This window comes from Saimiri boliviensis, chromosome X, assembly GCF_048565385.1.
Source record: "Saimiri boliviensis isolate mSaiBol1 chromosome X, mSaiBol1.pri, whole genome shotgun sequence".
Classification (NCBI taxonomy): domain Eukaryota; kingdom Metazoa; phylum Chordata; class Mammalia; order Primates; family Cebidae; genus Saimiri; species Saimiri boliviensis.
In genome coordinates, this window is record NC_133470.1 from 85616255 (window position 1) to 85629118 (window position 12864).

Genomic DNA, 12864 nt, shown 5'->3' on the forward strand with positions numbered 1-12864 from the left:
AATTTACATTCCCACCAACAGTGTAAAAGTGTTCCTATTTCTCCACATCCTCTCCAGCATCTGTTGTTTCCCGATTAGCAAAGACCTGGAACCAACCCAAATGCCCAACGATGATAGACTGGATAGGGAAAATGTGGTACATATACACCATGGAATATTACGCAGCCATCAAAAACGATGAGTTCACGTCCTTTGTAGGGACATGGATGAACCTGGAAACCATCATTCTCAGCAAACTGACACAAGAGCAGAAAATCAAACACCGTATATTCTCACTCATAGGCGGGTGTTGAACAATGAGAACACATGGACACAGGGAGGGGAGCACTACACACTGGGGTCCGTTGGGGGGAAATGGGGGAGGGGCGGGGGGTGGGGAGGTGGGAAGAGATAGCATGGGGAGAAATGACAGATACAGGTGAGGGGACGGAAGGCAGCAAACCACACTGCCATGTGTGTACCTATGCAACAATCTTGCATGTTCATCACATGTACCCCAAAACCTAAAATGCAATAAATAAAAAAATAAAAAAAAGAAATGAAGTTTTATTAAAAGATATTTAACATAAAAAACCTACATAATGTGTAAATTTGATAAGCATTGACACATGTATACCCCTGAATAACCATCACCACAATAAAGAGAGTGAACAGATGCATCACCCTCAAAAATTTTCTTCTACCCTTCATAATCACTCCTGTAGGAGCTTCCTCCCTGAACCTCCATTCCCAAGAAACCATGGATCTGCCAACAGATTATTTTGCTTTTTGGGAAGTTTTATATAATTACCTAGAAGTGGCATACCTGCATCACATGATAGGTGCATGCTTACTGTTTTAAGAAGCTGCCAAATTCTCACCAATACTTGGTATTGTCAGTCTTTTCCATATTAGCCAATCTAATAGGTGGATGGTAGTATCTCATCACGATGTTGATTTGCATTTCCTTGATGACTAATAATGTTGAGCTTCTACGTATGTTGAGTATTTTCCATCTGCATGTCTTCTTGGAGAAGTGTTCAAATCTTCTGCCCATTTTTTAATTGGGTTGTTTGATGCTTTCTTATTGAGTTTTGAGAGTTATTTATATATTTGAAATACAAGATCTTTGTCAGATATGTGATTCCAGAATATTTTATTCCAGTGTAAAGGTTGTCTTTTAACGGTCTAAACAATGTCTTTCAGGAGCAGAAAATCTTAGTTTTAATGAACTTCAATTTATAAATGTTTAAATTAATGCTTTGAATGTCTTTGACTAACCAAAGGCAACATATATTTCTGCCTTATTTCTTGTGAAACATTTACAAAATTTGATTTACATTTAGGTCTATGATCCATTTTTAGTTATCTTTTTATATGGTTTCAGGTATGAATTGAAATTGACTTTTTGCATATTGATATCAAATTTTTCCATACCCAATTTTTGGAAAGACTATTTCTCTGCCCAGCATGGAGGTTCACGTCTGTAATCCCAGCACTTTGGGAGGCTGAGATGGGTGGATCACAAGGTCAGGAGTTTGAGACCAGCCTGACCAACATGGTGAAACGCCGTCTCTACTAAAAATACAAAAATTAGCCAGGCATGGTGGTATGCATCTGTAATCCCAGCTACTCAGGAGGCTGAGGCAGGAGAATTGCTTGAACCTGGGAGGCAGAGGTTGCAGTGAGCAGAGATGATGCCAATGCACTCCAGTCTGGGTGACAGAGTGAGACTTCATCTCTCTAATCTTTTTTCCACCTTCATTGATAATCACTTGTCTATATATGTACATATGTGTAGGTCTCTTTCCACACTCTATTCTGTTCCGCTGATGTATTTCTATCACTATGGCAGTACCTCACTGTCCTGTTTATTTTCACTTAATAAAAGGCCTTAAAATTGAGTGGTGTAACCCCTCCATCTTGGTTCTCTCTCTCTCTCTCTCTCTTTTTTTTTTTTTTTTTTGAGACGGTGTCTTGCTCTATCACCAGGCTGGAGTGCAGTGGTGCAATCTCGGCTCACTGCAACCTCTGCCTCCTGGGTTCAAGTGATTCTTCTGCCTCAGCCACCCGAGTAGCTGGGACCACGGGCACATGCCACCATGCCCGGCTATTTTTTGTATTTTCAGTAGAGACGGGGTTTCACCATGTTGGCCAGCATAGTCTCAATCTCTTGACCTCATGATCTGCCTGCCTCGGCCTCCCAAAGTGCTGGGATTACAGGTGTGAGCCACCTCGCCCTGCCTCTTGGTTCTCTTTTTTAATGGTTATTTTTATCTACACAGGTTCATTCATTTTCACATGAATATTATCATTCGCTTACCAGTTTATATTTACAAAGTCGTTTGGATTTTGGTTGAGATTGCATCATACTTATGAATGAATTTGAGAAGAATTGATATCTTAACAATGTCAAGTCTTCCAAACCTTAAACAAGGTATCTCTATGTATTTAAGTCTTTCTTAATTTATCTTTTCAATGTTTGTAGTTTCAGTGTACAGACCTTCTACATATTTTGTTAGGTTAATCCATAAGCATTTCTAATTTTTCTAAAGTTATTTTAAATTGCACTGTTGTTTATTTCACGTTCCAAATATTCATTGCTAGAATATAAAAAATACAATCGATTTTTATATTGATTTTGTATTCTGCAACCTTGTTAAATGCAATTATTAGTTCTAAAAACATTTCTTTAGACTGTTAGAATTTTCTCAATATGCTGTCCATGGTCTGTGAATAGAGATACTTTTACTTTTCCCTGTCAATCTGGAGATGTTTTTCTTCCCTTGCTGCACTAGAAAGAACCTCAAATACAACACTGAATGCCCCCTGCAACCATGATATTATCAGTGTTATATTGTAGTTTCCTACATGCAAACAATCAGCTCAACTTCCAGCACAGGAATTTCTGCCTCATCCTCCCTACAGTGTTAAAACTCGAGCCTGGGTACTACGTGTAAAGAGATTAATGCGATCCCCATATTTGAAACCAGACTGATATTTAGTGGAACAAGACTGAAGTCTGACAGCCCGAAGGCAGTGATTTCAAATTGGAAAACAGAAAACTGATGAGAGCTATGTGGACCTGGGGAAAAGGAGATGGATGGCAAAATTCCCTGGTGGTGGACAGAAGTGGACAGTCTTCAAAATGCATAAAAGCAATTTGTAGGCAGGAAGCGGAATGATTTGCATTTCCACAGAGACTTAATATCGGCACACTACCACGGAAGTATTTTAGGTAGAATGTACAAGCACTAGTTAATGGTGAAGGGTGGAAGAGAACAGAATGTACTCCTGAATGGGGTGGCCATGGGAGAAAGCTTGGAGGAGACACCCTCTCTCTGCTACATGATCTACCAGAATTGAAGATGGGGAAATAAACAGGGTAGCAGATAAGTTTGAAGTGCTTCTTAGAGGTGCTAAAGAAATGCTCCCTTTTTCAACCAGAGTATTGAGGCCCCCCAGAATCTCCATCCCCAGAGTGTCAGGACAGTGTATTGTGAGACGTCTATACTGCATTTTAGCAACCTTGCCCCTCCCCATGGCGATGCAGTGAGGTCATGCTGATGCTTTGCCATGTCTAAGCCTTCCACAGCTACCATTGGCTGGATAGTGTAGTGGATTGTTGACCAATCAAAGCTCAGGGGCGTGGCTCATCATTGTCCTGGGAGGAGTATATATTGGGAGGCCAGGTGGCCTGGATAAAACTATTAAGATACACTGGTGTGGTGAAGATGGCTGAGAAACCAGAAGCCTCCAGCCCTGTTGAACAACCAACCACCAACACCAAAGAAGAGAGGAAGAGGAAGGCCCCTTTCAATCAAGGTCTGGAGACACTATTAAGTTGAGCAGCTGACTCAAGCTCCTCCTGGTCATGGCCTTGTCTCTTCCCTCTCAAGACTCCTATGCTGTACTCACTTGGCACAAGTCCCCACCCTAGCCGGCACCTCTTCTCATGAACCCCCTGTTCTCACTCCTTTTCCATCTTTTGCCCCCAAATCAATACCCTTCTGTAATCTCCCTGCTGTTCTTTCAGATTCTTAAGAGAACCCAGAAAGGAAAAGGAACCCATTGAGGGAGTTCCAGTAAAAAAGCCTTTCCCCAAAATACCACTACTTCAAGAAACTGAAGAAAGGAAGAGGGCTAAGACTATTTGGCCATTATCATCAGCTGAATGATGAACTCAATAAAAATGAGTCATAGCTGGATCAAAAGAACAAGGAGAACACCACCTCAAGTGTCCCCCTGGGCAGCCAGTAATTTCAGGGAAAGGCCAGAGAACTCAGAGCTATTTGAGAAGTCTCCAGAGGTCTAACACCAGAAAAATGGCCAATAGGGTAGAAAGTAGATTTTGCACCCAACAGGATGCACCCTATGGTGTGAAAATAAAATGAACCTGTTGCAAAACGATGTGTGTATTTCTCCATGTTCTCTGATGGTGAGGGGGGAGAAAAGAGGGAAGAGGAAGATGTGTAAGAAGAGTCAGAGGTGGGTCTTGTGGGGTTGGGGTCAGATGGACAGGTCTACAGTTAGCCAGACATGGAGGATAAGGATTGGGTCATGGCTGAGCACTGAAGATAAATTTCCTACTGAACACTTTCACCAATGGGCAAAATGGAAAAATACTTGGTATTTCTGCATGTAAGTGTGTGGAAGGGGAACAGATGGGAAAGGTTAGCTCTGTGTGTGCAGTGGCAGTGGCAGTGCCTCCTCCCACAAAAAGTATACAAAGTAATTGCCTTCAGGACACCTACCTCATAGTAATGTTCATTGCATCCCATCCTGTGATTGTGAATTTTATGTATCACCTTGGCTTGCCTATGGTACCCAATGTTTGGTCAAACACTTATATAAATGTTGCTATGATGATATTTTGTAAATGTGATTACGTTTAAATCTGTAGACTCTGAGTATAGATTACTCTTTTTTTACTTTTTATTTTTTTATTTTTATTTTTATTTTTTTTTTTGAGACGGAGTTTTGCTCTTGTTACCCAGGCTGGAGTGCAATGGCACAATCTCGGCTCACCACAACCTCCGCTTCCTGGGTTCAGGCAATTCTCCTGCCTCAGCCTCCTGAGTAGCTGGGATTACAGGCACACACCACCATGCCCAGCTAATTTTTTGTATTTTTAGTAGAGACGGGGTTTCACCTTGTTGACCAAGATGGTCTCCATCTCTTGACCTTGTGATCCACCCGCGTCGGCCTCCCAAAGTGCTGGGATTACAGGCTTGAGCTACCGCGCCCGGCAGATTACTCTTTATAATGTGGATGGGCCTCATCCAATCAATTGAAGATCTTAAATGTAAAGACCGAGGTCCCCCAAAGTGGAAAGAATTCTACTCCAGACTGCCTTTGGTCTAAAGACTGCAGCATCAAATCTTGATGGAATTTTCAGCCTGCCTGTTGCCCTGAAGATTTCAGACTTGCCAGCACCTCCGTTCTTTAAAATACATCAGTGTCTCTTTATGTTTTTATGTATTTTTATGTTTCTCTGTTTCAGAGAGTGAGTATAAATAAATATAAATAAGTATATATATCTATATCTGCATCTCTCTCTCTATATATACATGTATATATGTCTGCATCTCTCTCTATCTCTCTCTCTTTCTCTCTATATATATGTGTGTGTATATATATATATATACATATATATCTTGAGAGAGAGAAAGATGCAGACATATATATCTATATCTATAGATATATCTATATATATAGATATAGATATAGATATAGATATAGATATCCAGAGAGAGAGAGACAGAGAGAGAACACACACACACACTCACACACACACACACACACACACGCACACACACACCCTATTGGTTATGTTTCTCTGGAGAACCCTGAATGTTACACAGCCCACGCTGTAAGCAACTACAGGACCTAGGAAGGACCAAATATCTTATCCTATGAAAAGTCAATGACAGCCCTCCAGTAACCAAAATGATGGTGTTTGGACATCATGAATACAACACTGCTTAGGTACTTTTATAAGAAAACTTCGACTTTGGAAGGCTGAGGTGGGTGGGTCACATGAGCCCAGGAGTTAGAGACCAGTGTGGGCAACATAGTGGTACACACTTGTAGTCCCAGCTACTCAGGAGGCTGAGGTGGGAGGATCACTTGAGCCTGGGAGTTAAAGGCTACAGTGAACCGAGATTGCACCACTGTCCTCCAGCCTGGGTAACAAAGAGAGAGAGAGCCTGCTTAAAAAAAAAGAAAGAAAGAAAAGAAGAATAAGAAAACTTGGGGTTGAGTAGTTGCCTAATAAGCGTGAGGCCGGGGCAGTGGACTGGTCAGCTCACAGAGCAGGCAATACATTGCAGAAAAATTTTAAAAATTATTATCTTTAAGATAATTGTAGATTCACATGCACTTATAAGAAATAAATGTAGAGATACTTCAAACTCTTTAGCCAGCTTCCCCTAATAGTAATGTCTTGCAATACCATAGCACAATTATCACAACGGGAATACCTACATTGATACAGTCAAGATACAGAACATTTCCATCACCACACAGATCCTTCTTGTTGCCCTTTTATAGACAATCCACTTCTCTCCCAAACCAAGTCCCTTCCCTTTTACCCCTGGAAACCACTAATGTGTTCTCCATTTTATAATTTTATGTCAAGAATAATGTGCCAATGGAATTATACGGTATGTAAACTTTTGGGATTAGCTTTTTTCACTTAGCATACACTACCATCTGAATGTGTCTTCACAAAATTCATGTGTTTAAAGTTAATTGATAATATGATAATATTAAGAAGTAAGACCTTTTAGAAGGTGATTAAGTCATGAAGGTGGAGCCCACATAAATGGAATTAATTCAAAATGTTTGAGGGAGCTGTTTGCCCCTTCCACTATGTGAGGACACTGCAAGAGATGCTGTTTATGAAGCAGAGAGCCCTCACCAGACATTGAATGTGCTGGCACCTTTATTTTGGACTTCCCAGCCTCCAGAACTATGGGAAATAAATTTCTAATATTTATAAATTACCCACTTTAAGGTATTTTGTTATAGCGGCCTGAATGATCAAGAGAGCAAAATTCCCTTGAGCTGTTGCATATATCCACAGTTTCTTCCTTTTCATTGCTAAGTAGTATCCTATGTACAGTAGTAGTATCCTATGTATACATAGTTGTTTAGACATCATCCTATTGAAGGTGATTTGGGCTGTTTTCAGCATTTGGGTATTATAAATAAAGCTACTATGGACATTCATGTACAGATTTCAGTGTGATCATACATTTTCATTTCTCCAGGGTAAATGCCCAAGTATGAAATCTGGGTTGTATGTTAGTAGCATGTTTTATATTTTTAATTAATAGACATTATAAAACAGTTCTAACTTACAAGAAATTGGACAGTCCTGAGAGTTCCCAATAGCTTCATCCTCTCATACAATTTTTCTTACTATTAACTTTTTGCATTAGTATGGTAAATTTGCTGCAATTAATGAACCAATGTCGATAAATCTATTATTAACTAAAGTCTATTGTTTATATTAAGGTTTACTTTGTGTTGTATATTTTCATGGTTTTTAAAAAATGTCCAGTGTCATTTACCCACCATTCCAGTACCATATGGAATAATTTCACTGTCTTAATGAATTTCTTGTGCTTCACCTATTTATGCTCACTCCTCCTCCCTGAATCCGTAGCAAGCACTGATCTTTTTGCATCAATAATTTTGCTTTTCCTAGCATGTCATATAGTTGGAATAATATGGTGTGTGGCCCTTCAAGATTGGCTTCTTTCACTTAGCAAGATGCATTTAAAGTTCCTCTATGTTTCTTTCACAGCTTCATGGCTCTATTTTATTACTGAATGATATTTTTATTCTGTGGTTTGGATGTACCATAGTTTATTTATCCATTCACCTATTGAGGGGCATCTTGGTTGCTTCCAGCTTTGGGAAATTATGAATAAAGCTGCTATAACATTTGTGTGCACAGTTTTGTGTACAAATAAGTTTTCTACTAAATAGGACAAAATATCAAAATCTATTATTGTTGCATCATATAGTAAGACTATGTTTATCTTTGCAAGAAACTGCCGAAGTGTCCTCCAGACAAGTGTACTATTTTGCATTCCTACCAGCAATTAATGAGAATTTCTGCTGCTCAGTTTCCTAACCAGCAAGTGGTATTGTCAGTGTTTTGTACTTTAGGCATTCTAATAGGGTGTGGTGATATCTCATTGTTGTTTAAATATGTAATTCCCTAATTATAAATGATGCTCATCATTTTTTCATATGCTTATTTGCCAACTGCATATTTTCTTTGACAAGCTTTCTTTTTATATCTTTTGCCCATTTTAGTTGGTTTGTTTGTCTCCTCATTGTCGAATTATGAGTTCTTTGCATATTTTGGATACAAGTCCTGTATCAGATATGTGTTTTGTAAATATTTTCTCCCAGTCTATGCTTGCCTTTTCATGTTATTAACAGTGTCTTTCAGTGTATTAATGAAGACCTTCCACCGTCAAACTGGAGTTCCTGGTAGGAAATGTTTCAGGCTGACGATCAGCCTCTGAATGAGAATGGGGTCACTCAAAATGAGCCCCAGGGTGATTGCTGTGAGGGTCATGTAGAAGGAAGGGTGCCATTTTGTTAATCTCATCATGATCAATGCCCACCCAGATCAACACCTGCCCCACCTCTGCTCCACATACTTCCTCTGAGCTGACCTCACTCTTGACAGGGCCCTCAGCAGAATTCAGAAACCCTGAGACTCCAAAAGAAGTTGCGTTGTGTTTTTCTAAGAGTTCACTGAAGGTTTGGTTCATCTCCAGATTCACTGTGCACAGGACCAACTCAGCTGTTGTGGAGTTTTTTTTCCCCCTCAGCTTTGGCTTTATTGTCTCTGGTGCAGTTAGCTTTTCTTATAGCCAGAATGGGGTACACAGCCTGTGATAGTTAAGTTTAGGTGTCACATTGACTGAGCTATGTCCAGATAGCTGATAAAGTATTATTTCTGAATGTGTCTATGAGGGTGTTTCTGGAAGTGACTGGCATTTGAATCAGTGGCCTGAATAAGGATGATTTTCCTTCACTCAGTGTGGGTGACACCATCCAATTGGCTGAGACTCAGATTAAACAAGAAGGTAGAGGAATGGCAAATTTGCATTCTCTCTCTTCTGGATCTGGGATATCCATCTTCTTCTGCTCTTGGACATCAACTCCAGGCCCTCTGGCCTTTGGACTCTAGGACTTGCACCGGCATCTTTCCAGGTTCTTGGGACTTCAGCTTGGGATTGAGAGTTACAGCTATTGGCTTCCCTGGTTCTGAGGCCTTCAATGGTCTTAGAATGAGCGACACTGCTGGCTTCCCTGGGTCTCTAGTTTGCAGATGGTCTTTTGTGGGACCTCTTAGCCTCCATAATTGCATAACCCAATTTCCCTAATAAGGTCTTCTCATCCCTCTCCTACCTATTATATGTATATACGTATGTATGTATATGTATATGTATATGTATATGTATATGTATATGTATATGTATATGTGTATGTATATGTATATATGTATCTATTCTATTGCTTCCAAACCTCAGAGGTGAAGGTATAAAGCTTAGACAACAGAGATCTGCTCCTAAACCTGTAGACAGCTGGGGACCAAGTTTCAGCTCCTGGCTCCGTTAGCAAAGGGGCTGTTTTTCCTTTCCCCAGGCGGAAAGGATGAGGGAAATAACTGTCTGCCTGGAGCTTCTTCTGAATACTACCTACAGTAGACACTCTCACTGATGAATGGCAATATTTTGGAACTTCTGCATATGTTACTGGCTTAAATACTGGCAATATTTTGGAACTTCTGCATATGTTACTACTACAAAGGGAGGGCATGAGTACCTTTAAGTGGGGAAATGAGAAAGTAACATCCCTTCAAAGATCAAGGGAAAACACCTATGGTTGCCACCAGTACAATTCAATGATATATGCTTAACCCCTCCTGGGTACACAGCAAACTGAATGTCCTGCCTTCTTATAGTCAGGTTAGGCTATGGTATTGGTTCTAGCTAATGAGTCGTGAGTGTAAATGAGGTATGCAGCGTTTAGTTACTAGTGTTAGTTCCACTACTTTCCCTTCCCCTTACTACAAAGATTGTAGAAGCACACGATGAAACCTGTGTCAGCTTGTCCCTGAGTTGCTACAATGAGCAGAAGCTCCCCTGATGACACGCATTAGATGCACAATGTGAGAAGGAAATAAACACTTTTGTGGGGTCAAGTCACTGGGATTTTGGGATTGTCACAATAGCAGCACCTAACCTTTCCTAACTGATTATCGAATATGAAATTTGGTATTTCCATGTAGTTAGTCATTGTCTGGTGGTGTGATGGGGCAGAGTAATTTTTATTTATTGGAGAGGAAGGTAGAGGTTTCATTTTCCTCACCAAAGGATTCACATATTTCTCCATGGAGAGCGTCAGGGTAGAATTTCTCGAGGCCTGGCCCATACCAAACTAGAGTAACAAGAGAGGGTTTTAGATTAGGTGAAAAATGTTATGCTCTAAGAGGCAGACCAACAGTAGCAATAGAAAGGTGTGTTTGTGTGGTGGCCATGGAGGTGATGTGCCTTTCAGATCTCTAGTAAGAGAACCTGCTGTGGGGGGCATTGTTACTTATTAGCTATAGCTGTATTTGTATGGAGGCCATGCTTTCCCTGGGACTGCTCCCATCCAGTGGCTGAGAGGAGCAGGGATGACAGTGCTGGCCTGTTCCAGCCTGTGCAGGACCAGAGGGCACAAGTAACTGCATGAGCAGATGGCTTTGACCCTTCACCACTTATCACAGTTGTACCAGTGTCCCTTCCCCCATGTTGCACCTATGGCTGTATGGGGGAGTTCTTTATGACCAGCTGCAGGAAGGAAAAGGCCCTAGCTGGTTTATAAATGAGCTGATTCAGTCTGTGTGTGCAAGATGGAAATGGATGGCACTGCATGTCAGGCATACCTCGGGGTGGTCCTGAAAGAGAGTGGCAAAGGAAAATCTTCCCTTAATGGGTAGAGCTTTGAGTTCCTGGCCTGGAGTCAGAATGGGCTGGCTAGCTGGTCAAGGGCCAGGGAGGGAGAGGACTAGAAGAGGCTCCCAAATGAACAAAGTTTTGTCCAAGGGCACACAGAGTACTTCTGAGAGAAGTGAGTGGGGAGGAGTTGGTGGGTGGAGAGCTGGGGTCCATAATCTCCAATGCATTTTTAATCTCTTTTTGCAACCCAGTGTGATACTAGAGGGAGACTTCCTAAGAAGCTGGCATATTTCTAATTCCTTTTGTTTCTCATTGAGGACACTACCTTGGAAGATATCACTTCTTTTAGGTTCTTTCCCCCTAACCCTTGTGTTTGCTTTGAGACACAGTCTTGCTCTGTCTCTCAGGCTGGAATGTAGTGGTGTGATCATGGCTCACTGCAGACTCGACTTCCAGGCTCAAGTGATCCTCCTACCTCAGCCTTCTGCATAGCTGTGACTACAGACCCATGCCACAGTGCCCAGCCAATTAATTTTTTGTTTTTTTTTGTAGATACAGAGTCTCACTACATTGCCCAGGATGGTCTCAAATTCCTGGGCTCAAGTGATCTTCCCACCTCAGACTCCCAAAATGTTGGGATTATGGCATGAGCCACTGCACCTGGCTTTGATTTCTTTTACAATAAGAATTTTGGTCTACATACTTGGTTGGACCCAGATGCAAAAGAGACAAATGGCAAGAGAGAAAAATGTAGGGAAAGAAACTGAAATGGAGAAATCTAGAATCAAAGATGCAGAACTGCATTATGTTGCAGCAAGTCTTAGCCTGGTCATTGGAAAAGTTCATGTTCAAATTCTGACACTGACCCGCCATGCAGTCCCTGAGCTGCTTCTGGATCATTGGACAGAAATTTGTTGGAGTCTCATGGGAAATAGGTCTCACCCCCTATTACTTTTAAGCATACTGCCATAGAAATATACTCAAGGTCATTTAAAAAAATAAACCAAACCTGCCTCAGTCCTGTATGCCTTACTGATTCCTGTCCTCTCCCACTCCTGATAACCTGAACAGAAGAGCTTGAATTGGATAAGCAGCACCATGGCAGTACCAAGGGGCCCCTGGGAGGCCCTGCTGAAGCTCACAAGAAACTGGGCCAAGATAGAAGGCTGGGAAGAGAGGCCTTGGTGAAAGCCTAGGAAGGTGTGGCAAGGGCTCCTTCACCCTGAGAGTTTACTGAGGCTGGGAAGGGGAGGGAGACCACATCCCCCTCCTCTCGCCCCATCCCTTGGAGGCGTTGCATAGTCAGGCAGGCAGCAAGTGACTATGGAGTTGTCAGTGTCAAGACCCATCCAAGAGTCACAAACTCTACCTGTGGTCCTGAGCCACCTTCAGAACCTGGCTTGCTGGCCAGAATTTAGCAGGCAGAAGAGCAGGCAGCAGCTCACAGCCAGCTCTGGCTACGTCATGCTCCCAGCTGCATCTCCTTTCACATGTGCCTCTTACCCTCTGGCATGAGTTAACATGGCTTTTAGCAGCAGGAAGGCTGCCAGGAGTTGAACGGGAGGCTTCTGTCTCTCAGACAGTCATAGGGGAATCTGCAGGAAGGTCATGTGGAGCTAGTTGCATAGCAAAGATTGGCCCAGCAATGTTTCCCAGGTGCAGTGTTTGGTGAGACACTAAGCATATGCTATTTAATGGGGTGTTTCATGCAGCAACTGAAGCTTTGGATTGGGTATCAGTGGGCAAGTACAGTTGGGATCCTTAGTCCAGTGAAGGAGAACAGGGAGGTCCAAGAGAACAAGGTGTGTTTCCAGGAGCTGCTAAGAGTCTGAACACCGGAGAAGGGCTATCCAAGAAACTTTTCTATCCTGTATGTCCCAGTTTGGAGCTGTGGGCAGACAAGCAAAGT